Below are 25,092 nucleotides of genomic sequence, written 5' to 3' on the forward strand. Positions count from 1 at the left end.
GTTTCTGCATCAGCAAAAGTATATTTCTGTTTTTATGTTATTACTTGTGAAATACACATTTTAGTTGTGCTGTTGGATTTGTCATGTTTGATTTACAGTGTGAACGAATTCAAGCGATAGACAGTAGGTGGTGACTGACACTGCTTCAGGACTCCTAGGGTTGAGGATCGTGGACGTTGGTTCCATCGTGTAATGATTAACACTCTGGACTCTGAATCCAGCAATCTGAGTTCCAATATCGGTAGGACCTGGAATGTTTGTAATAATACTTTTGTTTAAATTTATTGCAGGTCTTGAGCAGGAAACCATTTGTATCTCTGACATAACCCGTCTCTTCCTCTTTTCATTCCCCTCGTGGTTTCTGCGGTTTGGGGGCATCTATACATTATTCTATAGGCGTTGCTGGGGGCACTTGATGCTACACACAGGTGTTGTCTACGTCCTGTGTCTGTGTGGACACCTCTCTACTCTGGCTACACAACTGTAAGATGCACAGTGTGGACCTGACTCCACTTGGCCTTCACACCGGATAACTTACAAGGAGAGAGAAACTTACGGAAATGTACGGTGTGAAAGAACGACTTTACCAAAGTGTTAATGTATGAAATTGCCCTTTGCTTTTTTTTTGTGAGTTGCAAATGGTAACATTTGACTAAAGCAAGTACCCAAAATTAAACAGTTTTCAGCTGGACTCATATAACTTGCATTTGCAGTGGAAGATCTGCCTGGAGCAGTATATGAGTGTGAAAAGGTCTCTAGTTTTGTCTTGAAATACCAGAGACTTCGGCGCTCTCCACCAGTCTCCTTCGACATCACATCCTGATGCTGAACAGTATTAGCACATAAATGAATGAAAAACTGGCTGACGTGTACATGCACATGTGTGCATATGTACCACGGTGCCATAGTCTGATGACATATATGTGCCAGTCTGTGGGGTCAAAGGGCAGTCAGAAGTTACTGGGCCACAGTTGTATCAATGAGGACTGTGTACTTCCTGTGCCCTGGGGCATTCGTACTCTGGTCCCTCAAACTAGGGTGGAAGCCCCCCTTTAGCACATGACTCTCAGAATAACAAGTCAGAGCAGACATTAGTGTAACTGGGTACTCACACTTGTGAAAGGCACAAGTGCAAGTAGTGAACTGCAACCTGACCTCACAGCATACACTTTAGACATCCTTTGTAAACACACACACATATTTTCAGTCTAACTTGTTTACATTTTACATCAATAAATATGGTAATATTTGTACTTGAAATGTTTAATTTGCCTACCTTTGGTGCATATTCCTAGTACCTTATATTTTAACTTTTCTCCATTCGGGTGTATACAATTGGTATAATGTCAGAAAGGGAGAAGACGACCGAGAATGCCTAAGAATGTGCGCTTACATGCTTTTAAGAACATATGTCTGGTGTTGTGACAAAACAGCAGTGACCACTTCAGCTCAGCACTTGCTTCTTCCTCTGCTGTCCCAAAATATTGTGGGATTACTAGTCTCTGCGCCTCTGACAAGGCTGCTGACATCCGATTGATGATTTGTAGCCTTGTGGGCTGTGAGTGCTTTGGCTGTGCTGCCCCCTGGCAGTCACTCTGTGAAGATGCAGGTACCTGGGAACAACACAGACTACTTCTGAGCTGTTTCTTCTCTGTTTGAACCAATCCAGTGTCAGGACTGGAGTCGGTGCTGTTAGTAGATAGAGAAGGAGTATAACTCGAGCCCCAGGAGGGCAGCCTGGAGCCTGTGACAGGTGCAGGGGAGTGTCGTCAAGGAAGCAGCTGGAAGATAACTGGAGAGGGGTCTGTGGGGCCATCAGTCTGGTGAGGAAACCCAGGAGTGTCCTACGGATGGGGCGTGGCTTTGTCTGGCTCAAGGGGAGGGGTTAGTAATAGTGAATGCAGGGACTGCTGCTGTCCTCCGTGTCCTGGGCTCTGTGTATGTGTAGAAGTTCTAAGGTTGTAAATAATGAGACCTGACAGGTTGTGGCAGAAATGATGACTTCTGGTGATTCCTTCTCTTTTGTCAGATGTGAGGTGTCTGTTACCCCAATTGATTGTGTACTACTGAAAAGAAGAATATAACTCTCAGTGTACGGAATGCAGTGTGACCTAGGAGACACCTCACATACACTGAGCTGTATGATGAGTTCACAGTTTCCATATGGTCTAGCGGTTAGGATTCCTGGATTTCACCCAGGCGGCCCGGGTTCAACGCCCGGTATGGGAACTCCATTTATTTTTTTTCACTACTCAGACATTTTAATCTTTCTCAGTTTTTTTCTATAAACCTAAATGCACCTAAAGTCTTAATAAATGTCACTTGCTTTGTCTTCTGCTTCCATCTAATGCCGTCAGAGGTTTACACCGACCCCCAGATCTACTGCCCTCTCTCCCCAGCCCTTGACCTGTACATTAATACTATGAAGGGTTATTCCTTGTTTTTCTTTTATTGCACAACAAAAAGTACAGATTATATAAAGAGACCGGGGCACAGAGAAGAAGGCAGCAATTGACTGTGGTCCCACCATGGGAAATTCGCATTTTATTACCTGCCCCTTCCATACTGTGGGTTCATCATTTGTTTTATGACATGATTTCCCTGCTGTGTTGTATCTAGTATAAGACTTGAGTACTTTATGTGTTTTATATCATCTGTGATATTGCAGCTGTTGTTTGCAGTGTCCACATTTTGCAACCAGTGTGCTTTGTACCCTCACTGCTGCTCTCTCAGAGAGGGTAGGCTGAACACTACCGGTAGTATCAGACACCAGAGATGCCTCCTGTACCTGGAATAAAACTCTGCTTCTTTGAAAGAAATACAGGGGTGAAGATCTGCTGCATTCACAGTGACCCACTGACTCTTTTACAAAGGTTCCCAGCCGTGCAAAGACTCTTGGTGGTTAGTTAAGGGGCCATGCTAAATGGAGATTTCGAAGCATCAGACGAGACGTTTTCTTTGTTTCTGCATCAGCAAAAGTATATTTCTGTTTTTATGTTATTACTTGTGAAATACACATTTTAGTTGTGCTGTTGGATTTGTCATGTTTGATTTACAGTGTGAACGAATTCAAGCGATAGACAGTAGGTGGTGACTGACACTGCTTCAGGACTCCTAGGGTTGAGGATCGTGGACGTTGGTTCCATCGTGTAATGATTAGCACTCTGGACTCTGAATCCAGCAATCTGAGTTCCAATATCGGTAGGACCTGGAATGTTTGTAATAATACTTTTGTTTAAATTTATTGCAGGTCTTGAGCAGGAAACCATTTGTATCTCTGACATAACCCGTCTCTTCCTCTTTTCATTCCCCTCGTGGTTTCTGCGGTTTGGGGGCATCTATACATTATTCTATAGGCGTTGCTGGGGGCACTTGATGCTACACACAGGTGTTGTCTACGTCCTGTGTCTGTGTGGACACCTCTCTACTCTGGCTACACAACTGTAAGATGCACAGTGTGGACCTGACTCCACTTGGCCTTCACACCGGATAACTTACAAGGAGAGAGAAACTTACGGAAATGTACGGTGTGAAAGAACGACTTTACCAAAGTGTTAATGTATGAAATTGCCCTTTGCTTTTTTTTTGTGAGTTGCAAATGGTAACATTTGACTAAAGCAAGTACCCAAAATTAAACAGTTTTCAGCTGGACTCATATAACTTGCATTTGCAGTGGAAGATCTGCCTGGAGCAGTATATGAGTGTGAAAAGGTCTCTAGTTTTGCCTTGAAATACCAGAGACTTCGGCGCTCTCCACCAGTCTCCTTCGACATCACATCCTGATGCTGAACAGTATTAGCACATAAATGAATGAAAAACTGGCTGACGTGTACATGCACATGTGTGCATATGTACAACGGTGCCATAGTCTGATGACATATATGTGCCAGTCTGTGGGGTCAAAGGGCAGTCAGAAGTTACTGGGCCACAGTTGTATCAATGAGGACTGTGTACTTCCTGTGCCCTGGGGCATTCGTACTCTGGTCCCTCAAACTAGGGTGGAAGCCCCCCTTTAGCACATGACTCTCAGAATAACAAGTCAGAGCAGACATTAGTGTAACTGGTTACTCACGCTTGTGAAAGGCACAAGTGCAAGTAGTGAACTGCAATCTGACCTCACAGCATACACTTTAGACATCCTTTATAAACACACACACATATTTTCAGTCTAACTTGTTTACATTTTACATCAATAAATATGGTAATATTTGTACTTGAAATGTTTAATTTGCCTAACATTGGCGCATATTCCTAGTACCTTATATTTTAACTTTTCTCCATTCGGGTGTATACAATTGGTATAATGTCAGAAAGGGAGAAGACGACCGAGAATGCCTAAGAATGTGCGCTTACATGCTTTTAAGAACATATGGCTGGTGTTGTGACAAAACAGCAGTGACCACTTCAGCTCAGCACTTGCTTCTTCCTCTGCTGTCCCAAAATATTGTGGAATTACTAGTCTCTGCGCCTCTGACAAGGCTGCTGACATCCGATTGATGATTTGTAGCCTTGTGGGCTGTGAGTGCTTTGGCTGTGCTGCCCCCTGACAGTCACTCTGTGAAGATGCAGGTACCTGGGAACAACACAGACTACTTCTGAGCTGTTTCTTCTCTGTTTGAACCAATCCAGTGTCAGGACTGGAGTCGGTGCTGTTAGTAGATAGAGAAGGAGTATAACTCGAGCCCCAGGAGGGCAGCCTGGAGCCTGTGACAGGTGCAGGGGAGTGTCGTCAAGGAAGCAGCTGGAAGATAACTGGAGAGGGGTCTGTGGGGCCATCAGTCTGGTGAGGAAACCCAGGAGTGTCCTACGGATGGGGCGTGGCTTTGTCTGGCTCAAGGGGAGGGGTTAGTAATAGTGAATGCAGGGACTGCTGCTGTCCTCCGTGTCCTGGGCTCTGTGTATGTGTAGAAGTTCTAAGGTTGTAATTAATGAGACCTGACAGGTTGTGGCAGAAATGATGACTTCTGGTCATTCCTTCTCTTTTGTCAGAAGTGAGGTGTCTGTTACCCCAATTGATTGTGTACTACTGAGAAGAAGAATATAACTCTCAGTGTACGGAATGCAGTGTGACCTAGGAGACACCTCACATACACTGAGCTGTATGATGAGTTCACAGTTTCCATATGGTCTAGCGGTTAGGATTCCTGGTTTTCACCCAGGCGGCCCGGGTTCAACTCCCGGTATGGGAACTCCATTTATTTTTTTTCACTACTCAGACATTTTAATCTTTCTCAGTTTTTTTCTATAAACCTAAATGCACCTAAAGTCTTAATAAATGTCACTTGCTTTGTCTTCTGCTTCCATCTAATGCCATCAGAGGTTTACACCGACCCCCAGATCTACTGCCCTCTCTCCCCAGCCCTTGACCTGTACATTAATACTATGAAGGGTTATTCCTTGTTTTTCTTTTATTGCACAACAAAAAGTACAGATTATATAAAGAGACCGGGGCACAGAGAAGAAGGCAGCAATTGACTGTGGTCCCACCATGGGAAATTCGCATTTTATTACCTGCCCCTTCCATACTATGGGTTCATCATTTGTTTTATGACATGATTTCCCTGCTGTGTTGTATCTAGTATAAGACTTGAGTACTTTATGTGTTTTATATCATCTGTGATATTGCAGCTGTTGTTTGCAGTGTCCACATTTTGCAACCAGTGTGCTTTGTACCCTCACTGCTGCTCTCTCAGAGAGGGTAGGCTGAACACTACCGGTAGTATCAGACACCAGAGATGCCTCCTGTACCTGGAATAAAACTCTGCTTCTTTGTAAGAAATACAGGGGTGAAGATCTGCTGCATTCACAGTGACCCACTGACTCTTTTACAAAGGTTCCCAGCCGTGCAAAGACTCTTGGTGGTTAGTTAAGGGGCCATGCTAAATGGAGATTTTGAAGCATCAGACGAGACGTTTTCTTTTTTTCTGCATCAGCAAAAGTATATTTCTGTTTTTATGTTATTACTTGTGAAATACACATTTTAGTTGTGCTGTTGGATTTGTCATGTTTGATTTACAGTGTGAACGAATTCAAGCGATAGACTGTAGGTGGTGACTGACACTGCTTCAGGACTCCTAGGGTTGAGGATCGTGGACGTTGGTTCCATCGTGTAATGATTAGCACGCTGGACTCTGAATCCAGCAATCTGAGTTCCAATATCGGTAGGACCTGGAATGTTTGTAATAATACTTTTGTTTAAATTTTTTGCAGGTCTTGAGCAGGAAACCATTTGTATCTCTGACATAACCCGTCTCTCCCTCTTTTCATTCCCCTCGTGGTTTCTGCGGTTTGGGGGCATCTATACATTATTCTATAGGCGTTGCTGGGGACACTTGATGCTACACACAGGTGTTGTCTACGTCCTGTGTCTGTGTGGACACCTCTCTACTCTGGCTACACAACTGTAAGATGCACAGTGTGGACCTGACTCCACTTGGCCTTCATACCGGATAACTTACAAGGAGAGAGAAACTTACGGAAATGTACGGTGTGAAAGAACGACTTTACCAAAGTGTTAATGTATGAAATTGCCCTTTGCTTTTTTTTTGTGAGTTGCAAATGGTAACATTTGACTAAAGCAAGTACCCAAAATTAAACAGTTTTCAGCTGGACTCATATAACTTGCATTTGCAGTGGAGATCTGCCTGGAGCAGTATATGAGTGTGAAAAGGTCTCTAGTTTTGTCTTGAAATACCAGAGACTTCGGCGCTCTCTACCAGTCTCCTTCGACATCACATCCTGATGCTGAACAGTATTAGCACATAAATGAATGAAAAACTGGCTGACGTGTACATGCACATGTGTGCATATGTACAACGGTGCCATAGTCTGATGACATATATGTGCCAGTCTGTGGGGTCAAAGGGCAGTCAGAAGTTACTGGGCCACAGTTGTATCAATGAGGACTGTGTACTTCCTGTGCCCTGGGGCATTCGTACTCTGGTCCCTCAAACTAGGGTGGAAGCCCCCCTTTAGCACATGACTCTCAGAATAACAAGTCAGAGCAGACATTAGTGTAACTGGGTACTCACACTTGTGAAAGGCACAAGTGCAAGTAGTGAACTGCAACCTGACCTCACAGCATACACTTTAGACATCCTTTGTAAACACACACACATATTTTCAGTCTAACTTGTTTACATTTTACATCAATAAATATGGTAATATTTGTACTTGAAATGTTTAATTTGCCTACCTTTGGTGCATATTCCTAGTACCTTATATTTTAACTTTTCTCCATTCGGGTGTATACAATTGGTATAATGTCAGAAAGGGAGAAGACGACCGAGAATGCCTAAGAATGTGCGCTTACATGCTTTTAAGAACATATGTCTGGTGTTGTGACAAAACAGCAGTGACCACTTCAGCTCAGCACTTGCTTCTTCCTCTGCTGTCCCAAAATATTGTGGGATTACTAGTCTCTGCGCCTCTGACAAGGCTGCTGACATCCGATTGATGATTTGTAGCCTTGTGGGCTGTGAGTGCTTTGGCTGTGCTGCCCCCTGGCAGTCACTCTGTGAAGATGCAGGTACCTGGGAACAACACAGACTACTTCTGAGCTGTTTCTTCTCTGTTTGAACCAATCCAGTGTCAGGACTGGAGTCGGTGCTGTTAGTAGATAGAGAAGGAGTATAACTCGAGCCCCAGGAGGGCAGCCTGGAGCCTGTGACAGGTGCAGGGGAGTGTCGTCAAGGAAGCAGCTGGAAGATAACTGGAGAGGGGTCTGTGGGGCCATCAGTCTGGTGAGGAAACCCAGGAGTGTCCTACGGATGGGGCGTGGCTTTGTCTGGCTCAAGGGGAGGGGTTAGTAATAGTGAATGCAGGGACTGCTGCTGTCCTCCGTGTCCTGGGCTCTGTGTATGTGTAGAAGTTCTAAGGTTGTAAATAATGAGACCTGACAGGTTGTGGCAGAAATGATGACTTCTGGTGATTCCTTCTCTTTTGTCAGATGTGAGGTGTCTGTTACCCCAATTGATTGTGTACTACTGAAAAGAAGAATATAACTCTCAGTGTACGGAATGCAGTGTGACCTAGGAGACACCTCACATACACTGAGCTGTATGATGAGTTCACAGTTTCCATATGGTCTAGCGGTTAGGATTCCTGGATTTCACCCAGGCGGCCTGGGTTCAACTCCCGGTATGGGAACTCCATTTATTTTTTTTCACTACTCAGACATTTTAATCTTTCTCAGTTTTTTTCTATAAACCTAAATGCACCTAAAGTCTTAATAAATGTCACTTGCTTTGTCTTCTGCTTCCATCTAATGCCGTCAGAGGTTTACACCGACCCCCAGATCTACTGCCCTCTCTCCCCAGCCCTTGACCTGTACATTAATACTATGAAGGGTTATTCCTTGTTTTTCTTTTATTGCACAACAAAAAGTACAGATTATATAAAGAGACCGGGGCACAGAGAAGAAGGCAGCAATTGACTGTGGTCCCACCATGGGAAATTCGCATTTTATTACCTGCCCCTTCCATACTGTGGGTTCATCATTTGTTTTATGACATGATTTCCCTGCTGTGTTGTATCTAGTATAAGACTTGAGTACTTTATGTGTTTTATATCATCTGTGATATTGCAGCTGTTGTTTGCAGTGTCCACATTTTGCAACCAGTGTGCTTTGTACCCTCACTGCTGCTCTCTCAGAGAGGGTAGGCTGAACACTACCGGTAGTATCAGACACCAGAGATGCCTCCTGTACCTGGAATAAAACTCTGCTTCTTTGAAAGAAATACAGGGGTGAAGATCTGCTGCATTCACAGTGACCCACTGACTCTTTTACAAAGGTTCCCAGCCGTGCAAAGACTCTTGGTGGTTAGTTAAGGGGCCATGCTAAATGGAGATTTCGAAGCATCAGACGAGACGTTTTCTTTGTTTCTGCATCAGCAAAAGTATATTTCTGTTTTTATGTTATTACTTGTGAAATACACATTTTAGTTGTGCTGTTGGATTTGTCATGTTTGATTTACAGTGTGAACGAATTCAAGCGATAGACAGTAGGTGGTGACTGACACTGCTTCAGGACTCCTAGGGTTGAGGATCGTGGACGTTGGTTCCATCGTGTAATGATTAGCACTCTGGACTCTGAATCCAGCAATCTGAGTTCCAATATCGGTAGGACCTGGAATGTTTGTAATAATACTTTTGTTTAAATTTATTGCAGGTCTTGAGCAGGAAACCATTTGTATCTCTGACATAACCCGTCTCTTCCTCTTTTCATTCCCCTCGTGGTTTCTGCGGTTTGGGGGCATCTATACATTATTCTATAGGCGTTGCTGGGGGCACTTGATGCTACACACAGGTGTTGTCTACGTCCTGTGTCTGTGTGGACACCTCTCTACTCTGGCTACACAACTGTAAGATGCACAGTGTGGACCTGACTCCACTTGGCCTTCACACCGGATAACTTACAAGGAGAGAGAAACTTACGGAAATGTACGGTGTGAAAGAACGACTTTACCAAAGTGTTAATGTATGAAATTGCCCTTTGCTTTTTTTTTGTGAGTTGCAAATGGTAACATTTGACTAAAGCAAGTACCCAAAATTAAACAGTTTTCAGCTGGACTCATATAACTTGCATTTGCAGTGGAAGATCTGCCTGGAGCAGTATATGAGTGTGAAAAGGTCTCTAGTTTTGCCTTGAAATACCAGAGACTTCGGCGCTCTCCACCAGTCTCCTTCGACATCACATCCTGATGCTGAACAGTATTAGCACATAAATGAATGAAAAACTGGCTGACGTGTACATGCACATGTGTGCATATGTACAACGGTGCCATAGTCTGATGACATATATGTGCCAGTCTGTGGGGTCAAAGGGCAGTCAGAAGTTACTGGGCCACAGTTGTATCAATGAGGACTGTGTACTTCCTGTGCCCTGGGGCATTCGTACTCTGGTCCCTCAAACTAGGGTGGAAGCCCCCCTTTAGCACATGACTCTCAGAATAACAAGTCAGAGCAGACATTAGTGTAACTGGTTACTCACGCTTGTGAAAGGCACAAGTGCAAGTAGTGAACTGCAATCTGACCTCACAGCATACACTTTAGACATCCTTTATAAACACACACACATATTTTCAGTCTAACTTGTTTACATTTTACATCAATAAATATGGTAATATTTGTACTTGAAATGTTTAATTTGCCTAACATTGGCGCATATTCCTAGTACCTTATATTTTAACTTTTCTCCATTCGGGTGTATACAATTGGTATAATGTCAGAAAGGGAGAAGACGACCGAGAATGCCTAAGAATGTGCGCTTACATGCTTTTAAGAACATATGGCTGGTGTTGTGACAAAACAGCAGTGACCACTTCAGCTCAGCACTTGCTTCTTCCTCTGCTGTCCCAAAATATTGTGGAATTACTAGTCTCTGCGCCTCTGACAAGGCTGCTGACATCCGATTGATGATTTGTAGCCTTGTGGGCTGTGAGTGCTTTGGCTGTGCTGCCCCCTGACAGTCACTCTGTGAAGATGCAGGTACCTGGGAACAACACAGACTACTTCTGAGCTGTTTCTTCTCTGTTTGAACCAATCCAGTGTCAGGACTGGAGTCGGTGCTGTTAGTAGATAGAGAAGGAGTATAACTCGAGCCCCAGGAGGGCAGCCTGGAGCCTGTGACAGGTGCAGGGGAGTGTCGTCAAGGAAGCAGCTGGAAGATAACTGGAGAGGGGTCTGTGGGGCCATCAGTCTGGTGAGGAAACCCAGGAGTGTCCTACGGATGGGGCGTGGCTTTGTCTGGCTCAAGGGGAGGGGTTAGTAATAGTGAATGCAGGGACTGCTGCTGTCCTCCGTGTCCTGGGCTCTGTGTATGTGTAGAAGTTCTAAGGTTGTAATTAATGAGACCTGACAGGTTGTGGCAGAAATGATGACTTCTGGTCATTCCTTCTCTTTTGTCAGAAGTGAGGTGTCTGTTACCCCAATTGATTGTGTACTACTGAGAAGAAGAATATAACTCTCAGTGTACGGAATGCAGTGTGACCTAGGAGACACCTCACATACACTGAGCTGTATGATGAGTTCACAGTTTCCATATGGTCTAGCGGTTAGGATTCCTGGTTTTCACCCAGGCGGCCCGGGTTCAACTCCCGGTATGGGAACTCCATTTATTTTTTTTCACTACTCAGACATTTTAATCTTTCTCAGTTTTTTTCTATAAACCTAAATGCACCTAAAGTCTTAATAAATGTCACTTGCTTTGTCTTCTGCTTCCATCTAATGCCATCAGAGGTTTACACCGACCCCCAGATCTACTGCCCTCTCTCCCCAGCCCTTGACCTGTACATTAATACTATGAAGGGTTATTCCTTGTTTTTCTTTTATTGCACAACAAAAAGTACAGATTATATAAAGAGACCGGGGCACAGAGAAGAAGGCAGCAATTGACTGTGGTCCCACCATGGGAAATTCGCATTTTATTACCTGCCCCTTCCATACTATGGGTTCATCATTTGTTTTATGACATGATTTCCCTGCTGTGTTGTATCTAGTATAAGACTTGAGTACTTTATGTGTTTTATATCATCTGTGATATTGCAGCTGTTGTTTGCAGTGTCCACATTTTGCAACCAGTGTGCTTTGTACCCTCACTGCTGCTCTCTCAGAGAGGGTAGGCTGAACACTACCGGTAGTATCAGACACCAGAGATGCCTCCTGTACCTGGAATAAAACTCTGCTTCTTTGTAAGAAATACAGGGGTGAAGATCTGCTGCATTCACAGTGACCCACTGACTCTTTTACAAAGGTTCCCAGCCGTGCAAAGACTCTTGGTGGTTAGTTAAGGGGCCATGCTAAATGGAGATTTTGAAGCATCAGACGAGACGTTTTCTTTTTTTCTGCATCAGCAAAAGTATATTTCTGTTTTTATGTTATTACTTGTGAAATACACATTTTAGTTGTGCTGTTGGATTTGTCATGTTTGATTTACAGTGTGAACGAATTCAAGCGATAGACTGTAGGTGGTGACTGACACTGCTTCAGGACTCCTAGGGTTGAGGATCGTGGACGTTGGTTCCATCGTGTAATGATTAGCACGCTGGACTCTGAATCCAGCAATCTGAGTTCCAATATCGGTAGGACCTGGAATGTTTGTAATAATACTTTTGTTTAAATTTTTTGCAGGTCTTGAGCAGGAAACCATTTGTATCTCTGACATAACCCGTCTCTCCCTCTTTTCATTCCCCTCGTGGTTTCTGCGGTTTGGGGGCATCTATACATTATTCTATAGGCGTTGCTGGGGACACTTGATGCTACACACAGGTGTTGTCTACGTCCTGTGTCTGTGTGGACACCTCTCTACTCTGGCTACACAACTGTAAGATGCACAGTGTGGACCTGACTCCACTTGGCCTTCATACCGGATAACTTACAAGGAGAGAGAAACTTACGGAAATGTACGGTGTGAAAGAACGACTTTACCAAAGTGTTAATGTATGAAATTGCCCTTTGCTTTTTTTTTGTGAGTTGCAAATGGTAACATTTGACTAAAGCAAGTACCCAAAATTAAACAGTTTTCAGCTGGACTCATATAACTTGCATTTGCAGTGGAGATCTGCCTGGAGCAGTATATGAGTGTGAAAAGGTCTCTAGTTTTGTCTTGAAATACCAGAGACTTCGGCGCTCTCTACCAGTCTCCTTCGACATCACATCCTGATGCTGAACAGTATTAGCACATAAATGAATAAAAAACTGGCTGACGTGTACATGCACATGTGTGCATATGTACCACGGTGCTATAGTCTGATGACATATATGTGCCAGTCTGTGGGGTCAAAGGGCAGTCAGAAGTTACTGGGCCACAGTTGTATCAATGAGGACTGTGTACTTCCTGTGCCCTGGGGCATTCGTACTCTGGTCCCTCAAACTAGGGTGGAACCCCCCCTTTAGCACATGACTCTCAGAATAACAAGTCAGAGCAGACATTAGTGTAACTGGGTACTCACGCTTGTGAAAGGCACAAGTGCAAGTAGTGAACTGCAACCTGACCTCACAGCATACACTTTAGACATCCTTTGTAAACACACACACATATTTTCAGTCTAACTTGTTTACATTTTACATCAATAAATATGGTAATATTTGTACTTGAAATGTTTAATTTGCCTACCTTTGGCGCATATTCCTAGTACCTTATATTTTAACTTTTCTCCATTCGGGTGTATACAATTGGTATAATGTCAGAAAGGGAGAAGACGACCGAGAATGCCTAAGAATGTGCGCTTACATGCTTTTAAGAACATATGTCTGGTGTTGTGACAAAACAGCAGTGACCACTTCAGCTCAGCACTTGCTTCTTCCTCTGCTGTCCCAAAATATTGTGGAATTACTAGTCTCTGCGCCTCTGACAAGGCTGCTGACATCCGATTGATGATTTGTAGCCTTGTGGGCTGTGAGTGCTTTGGCTGTGCTGCCCCCTGGCAGTCACTCTGTGAAGATGCAGGTACCTGGGAACAACACAGACTACTTCTGAGCTGTTTCTTCTCTGTTTGAACCAATCCAGTGTCAGGACTGGAGTCGGTGCTGTTAGTAGATAGAGAAGGAGTATAACTCGAGCCCCAGGAGGGCAGCCTGGAGCCTGTGACAGGTGCAGGGGAGTGTCGTCAAGGAAGCAGCTGGAAGATAACTGGAGAGGGGTCTGTGGGGCCATCAGTCTGGTGAGGAAACCCAGGAGTGTCCTACGGATGGGGCGTGGCTTTGTCTGGCTCAAGGGGAGGGGTTAGTAATAGTGAATGCAGGGACTGCTGGTGTCCTCCGTGTCCTGGGCTCTGTGTATGTGTAGAAGCTCTAAGGTTGTAAATAATGAGACCTGACAGGTTGTGGCAGAAATGATGACTTCTGGTCATTCCTTCTCTTTTGTCAGAAGTGAAGTGTCTGTTACCCCAATTGATTGTGTACTACTGAGAAGAAGAATATAACTCTCAGTGTACGGAATGCAGTGTGACCTAGGAGACACCTCACATACACTGAGCTGTATGATGAGTTCACAGTTCCCATATGGTCTAGCGGTTAGGATTCCTGGTTTTCACCCAGGCGGCCCGGGTTCAACTCCTGGTATGGGAACTCCATTTTTTTTTTTTCACTACTCAGACATTTTAATCTTTCTCAGTTTTTTTCTATAAACCTAAATGCACCTAAAATGCACATAAATGTCACTTGCTTTGTCTTCTGCTTCCATCTAATGCCGTCAGAGGTTTACACCGACCCCCAGATCTACTGCCCTCTCTCCCCAGCCCTTGACCTGTACATTAATACTATGAAGGGTTATTCCTTGTTTTTCTTTTATTGCACAACAAAAAGTACAGATTATATAAAGAGACCGGGGCACAGAGAAGAAGGCAGCAATTGACTGTGGTCCCACCATGGGAAATTCGCATTTTATTACCTGCCCCTTCCATACTGTGGGTTCATCATTTGTTTTATGACATGATTTCCCTGCTGTGTTGTATCTAGTATAAGACTTGAGTACTTTATGTGTTTTATATCATCTGTGATATTGCAGCTGTTGTTTGCAGTGTCCACATTTTGCAACCAGTGTGCTTTGTACCCTCACTGCTGCTCTCTCAGAGAGGGTAGGCTGAACACTACCGGTAGTATCAGACACCAGAGATGCCTCCTGTACCTGGAATAAAACTCTGCTTCTTTGTAAGAAATACAGTGGTGAAGATCTGCTGCATTCACAGTGACCCACTGACTCTTTTACAAAGGTTCCCAGCCGTGCAAAGACTCTTGGTGGTTAGTTAAGGGGCCATGCTAAATGGAGATTTCGAAGCATCAGACGAGACGTTTTCTTTGTTTCTGCATCAGCAAAAGTATATTTCTGTTTTTATGTTATTACTTGTGAAATACACATTTTAGTTGTGCTGTTGGATTTGTCATGTTTGATTTACAGTGTGAACGAATTCAAGCGATAGACAGTAGGTGGTGACTGACACTGCTTCAGGACTCCTAGGGTTGGGGATCGTGGACGTTGGTTCCATCGTGTAATGATTAGCACTCTGGACTCTGAATCCAGCAATCTGAGTTCCAATATCGGTAGGACCTGGAATGTTTGTAATAATACTTTTGTTTTAATTTATTGCAGGTCTTGAGCAGGAAACCATTTGTATCTCTGACATAACCCGTCTCTTCCTCTTTTCATTCCCCTCGTGGTTTCTGCAGTTTGGGGGCATCTATACATTATTCTATAGGCTTTGCTGGGGACACTTGATGCTACACACAGGTGTTGTCTACGTCCTGTGTCTGTGTGGACACCTCTCTACTCTGGCTACACAACTGTAAGATGCATAGTGTGGACCTGACTCCACTTGGCCTTCACACCGGATAACTTACAAGGAGAGAGAAACTTACGGAAATGTACGGTGTGAAAGAACGACTTTACCAAAGTGTTAATGTATGAAATTGCCCTTTGCTTTTTTTTTGTGAGTTGCAAATGGTAACATTTGACTAAAGCAAGTACCCAAAATTAAACAGTTTTCAGCTGGACTCATATAACTTGCATTTGCAGTGGAAGATCTGCCTGGAGCAGTATATGAGTGTGAAAAGGTCTCTAGTTTTGTCTTGAAATACCAGAGACTTCGGCGCTCTCCACCAGTCTCCTTCGACATCACATCCTGATGCTGAACAGTATTAGCACATAAATGAATAAAAAACTGGCTGACGTGTACATGCACATGTGTGCATATGTACCACGGTGCTATAGTCTGATGACATATATGTGCCAGTCTGTGGGGTCAAAGGGCAGTCAGAAGTTACTGGGCCACAGTTGTATCAATGAGGACTGTGTACTTCCTGTGCCCTGGGGCATTCGTACTCTGGTCCCTCAAACTAGGGTGGAAGCCCCCCTTTAGCACATGACTCTCAGAATAACAAGTCAGAGCAGACATTAGTGTAACTGGGTACTCACACTTGTGAAAGGCACAAGTGCAAGTAGTGAACTGCAACCTGACCTCACAGCATACACTTTAGACATCCTTTGTAAACACACACACATATTTTCAGTCTAACTTGTTTACATATTACATCAATAAATATGGTAATATTTGTACTTGAAATGTTTAATTTGCCTACCTTTGGCGCATATTCCTAGTACCTTATATTTTAACTTTTCTCCATTCGGGTGTATACAATTGGTATAATGTCAGAAAGGGAGAAGACGACCGAGAATGCCTAAGAATGTGCGCTTACATGCTTTTAAGAACATATGTCTGGTGTTGTGACAAAACAGCAGTGACCACTTCAGCTCAGCACTTGCTTCTTCCTCTGCTGTCCCAAAATATTGTGGAATTACTAGTCTCTGCGCCTCTGACAGGGCTGCTGACATCCGATTGATGATTTGTAGCCTTGTGGGCTGTGAGTGCTTTGGCTGTGCTGCCCCCTGGCAGTCACTCTGTGAAGATGCAGGTACCTGGGAACAACACAGACTACTTCTGAGCTGTTTCTTCTCTGTTTGAACCAATCCAGTGTCAGGACTGGAGTCGGTGCTGTTAGTAGATAGAGAAGGAGTATAACTCGAGCCCCAGGAGGGCAGCCTGGAGCCTGTGACAGGTGCAGGGGAGTGTCGTCAAGGAAGCAGCTGGAAGATAACTGGAGAGGGGTCTGTGGGGCCATCAGTCTGGTGAGGAAACCCAGGAGTGTCCTACGGATGGGGCGTGGCTTTGTCTGGCTCAAGGGGAGGGGTTAGTAATAGTGAATGCAGGGACTGCTGCTGTCCTCCGTGTCCTGGGCTCTGTGTAGGTGTAGAAGCTCTAAGGTTGTAAATAATGAGACCTGACAGGTTGTGGCAGAAATGATGACTTCTGGTCATTCCTTCTCTTTTGTCAGAAGTGAAGTGTCTGTTACCCCAATTGATTGTGTACTACTGAGAAGAAGAATATAACTCTCAGTGTACGGAATGCAGTGTGACCTAGGAGACACCTCACATACACTGAGCTGTATGATGAGTTCACAGTTCCCATATGGTCTAGCAGTTAGGATTCCTGGTTTTCACCCAGGCGACCCGGGTTCAACTCCCGGTATGGGAACTCCATTTTTTTTTTTTCACTACTCAGACATTTTAATCTTTCTCAGTTTTTTTCTATAAACCTAAATGCACCTAAAGTCTTAATAAATGTCACTTGCTTTGTCTTCTGCTTCCATCTAATGCCGTCAGAGGTGTACATATACCCCCAGATCTACTGCCCTCTCTCCCCAGCCCTTGACCTGTACATTAATACTATGAAGGGTTATTCCTTGTTTTTCTTTTATTGCACAACAAAAAGTACAGATTATATAAAGAGACCGGGGCACAGAGAAGAAGGCAGCAATTGACTGTGGTCCCACCATGGGAAATTCGCATTTTATTACCTGCCCCTTCCATACTGTGGGTTCATCATTTGTTTTATGACATGATTTCCCTGCTGTGTTGTATCTAGTATAAGACTTGAGTACTTTATGTGTTTTATATCATCTGTGATATTGCAGCTGTTGTTTGCAGTGTCCACATTTTGCAACCAGTGTGCTTTGTACCCTCACTGCTGCTCTCTCAGAGAGGGTAGGCTGAACACTACCGGTAGTATCAGACACCAGAGATGCCTCCTGTACCTGGAATAAAACTCTGCTTCTTTGTAAGAAATACAGGGGTGAAGATCTGCTGCATTCACAGTGACCCACTGACTCTTTTACAAAGGTTCCCAGCCGTGCAAAGACTCTTGGTGGTTAGTTAAGGGGCCATGCTAAATGGAGATTTCGAAGCATCAGACGAGACGTTTTCTTTGTTTCTGCATCAGCAAAAGTATATTTCTGTTTTTATGTTATTACTTGTGAAATACACATTTTAGTTGTGCTGTTGGATTTGTCATGTTTGATTTACAGTGTGAACGAATTCAAGCGATAGACAGTAGGTGGTGACTGACACTGCTTCAGGACTCCTAGGGTTGGGGATCGTGGACGTTGGTTCCATTGTGTAATGATTAGCACTCTGGACTCTGAATCCAGCAATCTGAGTTCCAATATCGGTAGGACCTGGAATGTTTGTAATAATACTTTTGTTTTAATTTATTGCAGGTCTTGAGCAGGAAACCATTTGTATCTCTGACATAACCCGTCTCTTCCTCTTTTCATTCCCCTCGTGGTTTCTGCGGTTTGGGGGCATCTATACATTATTCTATAGGCGTGGCTGGGGACACTTGATGCTACACACAGGTGTTGTCTACGTCCTGTGTCTGTGTGGACACCTCTCTACTCTGGCTACACAACTGTAAGATGCACAGTGTGGACCTGACTCCACTTGGCCTTCACACCGGATAACTTACAAGGAGAGAGAAACTTACGGAAATGTACGGTGTGAAAGAACGACTTTACCAAAGTGTTAATGTATGAAATTGCCCTTTGCTTTTTTTTGTGAGTTGCAAATGGTAACATTTGACTAAAGCAAGTACCCAAAATTAAACAGTTTTCAGCTGGACTCATATAACTTGCATTTGCAGTGGAAGATCTGCCTGGAGCAGTATATGAGTGTGAAAAGGTCTCTAGTTTTGTCTTGAAATACCAGAGACTCCGGCGCTCTCTACCAGTCTCCTTCGACATCACATCCTGATGCTGAACAGTATTAGCACATAAATGAATAAAAAACTGGCTGACGTGTACATGAACATGTGTGCATATGTACCACGGTGCTATAGTCTGATGACATATATGTGCCAGTCTGTGGGGTCAAAGGGCAGTCAGAAGTTACTGGGCCACAGTTGTATCAATGAGGACTGTGTACTTCCTGTGCCCTGGGGCATTCGTACTCTGGTCCCTCAAACTAGGATGGAAGCTCCCCTTTAGCACATGACTCTCAGAATAACAAGTCAGAGCAGACATTAGTGTAACTGGGTACTCACGCTTGTGAAAGGCACAAGTGCAAGTAGTGAACTGCAACCTGACCTCACAGCATACACTTTAGACATCCTTTGTAAACACACACACATATTTTCAGTCTAACTTGTTTACATTTTACATCAATAAATATGGTAATATTTGTACTTGAAATGTTTAATTTGCCTACCTTTGGCGCATATTCCTAGTACCTTATATTTTAACTTTTCTCCATTCGGGTGTATACAATTGGTATAATGTCAGAAAGGGAGAAGACGACCGAGAATGCCTAAGAATGTGCGCTTACATGCTTTTAAGAACATATGTCTGGTGTTGTGACAAAACAGCAGTGACCACTTCAGCTCAGCACTTGCTTCTTCCTCTGCTGTCCCAAAATATTGTGGAATTACTAGTCTCTGCGCCTCTGACAAGGCTGCTGACATCCGATTGATGATTTGTAGCCTTGTGGGCTGTGAGTGCTTTGGCTGTGCTGCCCCCTGGCAGTCACTCTGTGAAGATGCAGGTACCTGGGAACAACACAGACTACTTCTGAGCTGTTTCTTCTCTGTTTGAACCAATCCAGTGTCAGGACTGGAGTCGGTGCTGTTAGTAGATAGCGAAGGAGTATAACTCGAGCCCCAGGAGGGCAGCCTGGAGCCTGTGACAGGTGCAGGGGAGTGTCGTCAAGGAAGCAGCTGGAAGATAACTGGAGAGGGGTCTGTGGGGCCATCAGTCTGGTGAGGAAACCCAGGAGTGTCCTACGGATGGGGCGTGGCTTTGTCTGGCTCAAGGGGAGGGGTTAGTAATAGTGAATGCAGGGACTGCTGCTGTCCTCCGTGTCCTGGGCTTTGTGTAGGTGTAGAAGCTCTAAGGTTGTAAATAATGAGACCTGACAGGTTGTGGCAGAAATGATGTCTTCTGGTCATTCCTTCTCTTTTGTCAGAAGTGAAGTGTCTGTTACCCCAATTGATTGTGTACTACTGAGAAGAAGAATATAACTCTCAGTGTACGGAATGCAGTGTGACCTAGGAGACACCTCACATACACTGAGCTGTATGATGAGTTCACAGTTCCCATATGGTCTAGCAGTTAGGATTCCTGGTTTTCACCCAGGCGACCCGGGTTCAACTCCCGGTATGGGAACTCCATTTTTTTTTTTTCACTACTCAGACATTTTAATCTTTCTCAGTTTTTTTCTATAAACCTAAATGCACCTAAAGTCTTAATAAATGTCACTTGCTTTGTCTTCTGCTTCCATCTAATGCCGTCAGAGGTTTACACATACCCCCAGATCTACTGCCCTCTCTCCCCAGCCCTTGACCTGTACATTAATACTATGAAGGGTTATTCCTTGTTTTTCTTTTATTGCACAACAAAAAGTACAGATTATATAAAGAGACCGGGGCACAGAGAAGAAGGCAGCAATTGACTGTGGTCCCACCATGGGAAATTCGCATTTTATTACCTGCCCCTTCCATACTGTGGGTTCATCATTTGTTTTATGACATGATTTCCCTGCTGTGTTGTATCTAGTATAAGACTTGAGTACTTTATGTGTTTTATATCATCTGTGATATTGCAGCTGTTGTTTGCAGTGTCCACATTTTGCAACCAGTGTGCTTTGTACCCTCACTGCTGCTCTCTCAGAGAGGGTAGGCTGAACACTACCGGTAGTATCAGACACCAGAGATGCCTCCTGTACCTGGAATAAAACTCTGCTTCTTTGTAAGAAATACAGGGGTGAAGATCTGCTGCATTCACAGTGACCCACTGACTCTTTTACAAAGGTTCCCAGCCGTGCAAAGACTCTTGGTGGTTAGTTAAGGGGCCATGCTAAATGGAGATTTCGAAGCATCAGACGAGACGTTTTCTTTGTTTCTGCATCAGCAAAAGTATATTTCTGTTTTTATGTTATTACTTGTGAAATACACATTTTAGTTGTGCTGTTGGATTTGTCATGTTTGATTTACAGTGTGAACGAATTCAAGCGATAGACAGTAGGTGGTGACTGACACTGCTTCAGGACTCCTAGGGTTGGGGATCGTGGACGTTGGTTCCATTGTGTAATGATTAGCACTCTGGACTCTGAATCCAGCAATCTGAGTTCCAATATCGGTAGGACCTGGAATGTTTGTAATAATACTTTTGTTTTAATTTATTGCAGGTCTTGAGCAGGAAACCATTTGTATCTCTGACATAACCCGTCTCTTCCTCTTTTCATTCCCCTCGTGGTTTCTGCGGTTTGGGGGCATCTATACATTATTCTATAGGCGTGGCTGGGGACACTTGATGCTACACACAGGTGTTGTCTACGTCCTGTGTCTGTGTGGACACCTCTCTACTCTGGCTACACAACTGTAAGATGCACAGTGTGGACCTGACTCCACTTGGCCTTCACACCGGATAACTTACAAGGAGAGAGAAACTTACGGAAATGTACGGTGTGAAAGAACGACTTTACCAAAGTGTTAATGTATGAAATTGCCCTTTGCTTTTTTTTGTGAGTTGCAAATGGTAACATTTGACTAAAGCAAGTACCCAAAATTAAACAGTTTTCAGCTGGACTCATATAACTTGCATTTGCAGTGGAAGATCTGCCTGGAGCAGTATATGAGTGTGAAAAGGTCTCTAGTTTTGTCTTGAAATACCAGAGACTTCGGCGCTCTCTACCAGTCTCCTTCGACATCACATCCTGATGCTGAACAGTATTAGCACATAAATGAATAAAAAACTGGCTGACGTGTACATGAACATGTGTGCATATGTACCACGGTGCTATAGTCTGATGACATATATGTGCCAGTCTGTGGGGTCAAAGGGCAGTCAGAAGTTACTGGGCCACAGTTGTATCAATGAGGACTGTGTACTTCCTGTGCCCTGGGGCATTCGTACTCTGGTCCCTCAAACTAGGATGGAAGCTCCCCTTTAGCACATGACTCTCAGAATAACAAGTCAGAGCAGACATTAGTGTAACTGGGTACTCACGCTTGTGAAAGGCACAAGTGCAAGTAGTGAACTGCAACCTGACCTCACAGCATACACTTTAGACATCCTTTGTAAACACACACACATATTTTCAGTCTAACTTGTTTACATTTTACATCAATAAATATGGTAATATTTGTACTTGAAATGTTTAATTTGCCTACCTTTGGCGCATATTCCTAGTACCTTATATTTTAACTTTTCTCCATTCGGGTGTATACAATTGGTATAATGTCAGAAAGGGAGAAGACGACCGAGAATGCCTAAGAATGTGCGCTTACATGCTTTTAAGAACATATGTCTGGTGTTGTGACAAAACAGCAGTGACCACTTCAGCTCAGCACTTGCTTCTTCCTCTGCTGTCCCAAAATATTGTGGAATTACTAGTCTCTGCGCCTCTGACAAGGCTGCTGACATCCGATTGATGATTTGTAGCCTTGTGGGCTGTGAGTGCTTTGGCTGTGCTGCCCCCTGGCAGTCACTCTGTGAAGATGCAGGTACCTGGGAACAACACAGACTACTTCTGAGCTGTTTCTTCTCTGTTTGAACCAATCCAGTGTCAGGACTGGAGTCGGTGCTGTTAGTAGATAGCGAAGGAGTATAACTCGAGCCCCAGGAGGGCAGCCTGGAGCCTGTGACAGGTGCAGGGGAGTGTCGTCAAGGAAGCAGCTGGAAGATAACTGGAGAGGGGTCTGTGGGGCCATCAGTCTGGTGAGGAAACCCAGGAGTGTCCTACGGATGGGGCGTGGCTTTGTCTGGCTCAAGGGGAGGGGTTAGTAATAGTGAATGCAGGGACTGCTGCTGTCCTCCGTGTCCTGGGCTTTGTGTAGGTGTAGAAGCTCTAAGGTTGTAAATAATGAGACCTGACAGGTTGTGGCAGAAATGATGACTTCTGGTCATTCCTTCTCTTTTGTCAGAAGTGAAGTGTCTGTTACCCCAATTGATTGTGTACTACTGAGAAGAAGAATATAACTCTCAGTGTACGGAATGCACTGTGACCTAGGAGACACCTCACATACACTGAGCTGTATGATGAGTTCACAGTTCCCATATGGTCTAGCGGTTAGGATTCCTGGTTTTCACCCAGGCAGCCCGGGTTCAACTCCCGGTATGGGAACTCCATTTTTTTTTTTCCACTACTCAGACATTTTAATCTTTCTCAGTTTTTTTCTATAAACCTAAATGCACCTAAAATGCACATAAATGTCACTTGCTTTGTCTTCTGCTTCCATCTAATGCCGTCAGAGGTTTACACCGACCCCCAGATCTACTGCCCTCTCTCCCCAGCCCTTGACCTGTACATTAATACTATGAAGGGTTATTCCTTGTTTTTCTTTTATTGCACAACAAAAAGTACAGATTATATAAAGAGACCGGGGCACAGAGAAGAAGGCAGCAATTGACTGTGGTCCCACCATGGGAAATTCGCATTTTATTACCTGCCCCTTCCATACTGTGGGTTCATCATTTGTTTTATGACATGATTTCCCTGCTGTGTTGTATCTAGTATAAGACTTGAGTACTTTATGTGTTTTATATCATCTGTGATATTGCAGCTGTTGTTTGCAGTGTCCACATTTTGCAACCAGTGTGCTTTGTACCCTCACTGCTGCTCTCTCAGAGAGGGTAGGCTGAACACTACCGGTAGTATCAGACACCAGAGATGCCTCCTGTACCTGGAATAAAACTCTGCTTCTTTGTAAGAAATACAGGGGTGAAGATCTGCTGCATTCACAGTGACCCACTGACTCTTTTACAAAGGTTCCCAGCCGTGCAAAGACTCTTGGTGGTTAGTTAAGGGGCCATGCTAAATGGAGATTTCGAAGCATCAGACGAGACGTTTTCTTTGTTTCTGCATCAGCAAAAGTATATTTCTGTTTTTATGTTATTACTTGTGAAATACACATTTTAGTTGTGCTGTTGGATTTGTCATGTTTGATTTACAGTGTGAACGAATTCAAGCGATAGACAGTAGGTGGTGACTAACACTGCTTCAGGACTCCTAGGGTTGAGGATCGTGGACGTTGGTTCCATCGTGTAATGATTAGCACTCTGGACTCTGAATCCAGCAATCTGAGTTCCAATATCGGTAGGACCTGGAATGTTTGTAATAATACTTTTGTTTAAATTTATTGCAGGTCTTGAGCAGGAAACCATTTGTATCTCTGACATAACCGTCTCTTCCGCTTTTCATTCCCCTCGTGGTTTCTGCGGTTTGGGGGCATCTATACATTATTCTAAAGGCTTTGCTGGGGACACTTGATGCTACACAGAGGTGTTGTCTACGTCCTGTGTCTGTGTGGACACCTCTCTACTCTGGCTACACAACTGTAAGATGCACAGTGTGGACCTGACTCCACTTGGCCTTCACACCGGATAACTTACAAGGAGAGAGAAACTTACGGAAATGTACGGTGTGAAAGAACGACTTTACCAAAGTGTTAATGTATGAAATTGCCCTTTGCTTTTTTTTTGTGAGTTGCAAATGGTAACATTTGACTAAAGCAAGTACCCAAATTTAAACAGTTTTCAGCTGGACTCATATAACTTGCATTTGCAGTGGAAGATCTGCCTGGAGCAGTATATGAGTGTGAAAAGGTCTCTAGTTTTGTCTTGAAATACCAGAGACTTCGGCGCTCTCTACCAGTCTCCTTCGACATCACATCCTGATGCTGAACAGTATTAGCACATAAATGAATAAAAAACTGGCTGACGTGTACATGCACATGTGTGCATATGTACCACGGTGCTATAGTCTGATGACATATATGTGCCAGTCTGTGGGGTCAAAGGGCAGTCAGAAGTTACTGGGCCACAGTTGTATCAATGAGGACTGTGTACTTCCTGTGCCCTGGGGCATTCGTACTCTGGTCCCTCAAACTAGGTTGGAAGCCCCCCTTTAGCACATGACTCTCAGAATAACAAGTCAGAGCAGACATTAGTGTAACTGGGTACTCATGCTTGTGAAAGGCACAAGTGCAAGTAGTGAACTGCAACCTGACCTCACAGCATACACTTTAGACATCCTTTGTAAACACACACACATATTTTCAGTCTAACTTGTTCACATTTTACATTAATAAATATGGTAATATTTGTACTTGAAATGTTTAATTTGCCTACCTTTGGCGCATATTCCTAGTACCTTATATTTTAACTTTTCTCCATTCGGGTGTATACAATTGGTATAATGTCAGAAAGGGAGAAGACGACCGAGAATGCCTAAGAATGTGCGCTTACATGCTTTTAAGAACATATGTCTGG

General features: G+C 43.9%; 6 non-coding genes across 6 annotated transcripts; all 6 read left to right on the forward strand.

Annotated features, from left to right (window-relative positions):
* Positions 1–5,117: 5,117 nt before the first annotated feature.
* TRNAE-UUC (transfer RNA glutamic acid (anticodon UUC)) lies at positions 5,118–5,189 on the forward strand. The gene has a single exon. It is a non-coding gene; the product is annotated as a tRNA-Glu (tRNA).
* A 5,847-nt stretch (positions 5,190–11,036) lies between these two features.
* On the forward strand, positions 11,037–11,108 carry TRNAE-UUC (transfer RNA glutamic acid (anticodon UUC)). Its single transcript has one exon. It is a non-coding gene; the product is annotated as a tRNA-Glu (tRNA).
* A 2,887-nt stretch (positions 11,109–13,995) lies between these two features.
* On the forward strand, positions 13,996–14,067 carry TRNAE-UUC (transfer RNA glutamic acid (anticodon UUC)). The gene has a single exon. It is a non-coding gene; the product is annotated as a tRNA-Glu (tRNA).
* Positions 14,068–16,955: 2,888 nt separating this feature from the next.
* On the forward strand, positions 16,956–17,027 carry TRNAE-UUC (transfer RNA glutamic acid (anticodon UUC)). The gene has a single exon. It is a non-coding gene; the product is annotated as a tRNA-Glu (tRNA).
* Positions 17,028–19,914: 2,887 nt separating this feature from the next.
* TRNAE-UUC (transfer RNA glutamic acid (anticodon UUC)) lies at positions 19,915–19,986 on the forward strand. Its single transcript has one exon. It is a non-coding gene; the product is annotated as a tRNA-Glu (tRNA).
* A 2,887-nt stretch (positions 19,987–22,873) lies between these two features.
* On the forward strand, positions 22,874–22,945 carry TRNAE-UUC (transfer RNA glutamic acid (anticodon UUC)). The gene has a single exon. It is a non-coding gene; the product is annotated as a tRNA-Glu (tRNA).
* The last annotated feature ends 2,147 nt before the right edge of the window (positions 22,946–25,092 follow it).

The sequence above is a fragment of the Pleurodeles waltl genome, unplaced genomic scaffold (assembly GCF_031143425.1).
Source record: "Pleurodeles waltl isolate 20211129_DDA unplaced genomic scaffold, aPleWal1.hap1.20221129 scaffold_39, whole genome shotgun sequence".
Lineage (NCBI taxonomy): Eukaryota > Metazoa > Chordata > Amphibia > Caudata > Salamandridae > Pleurodeles > Pleurodeles waltl.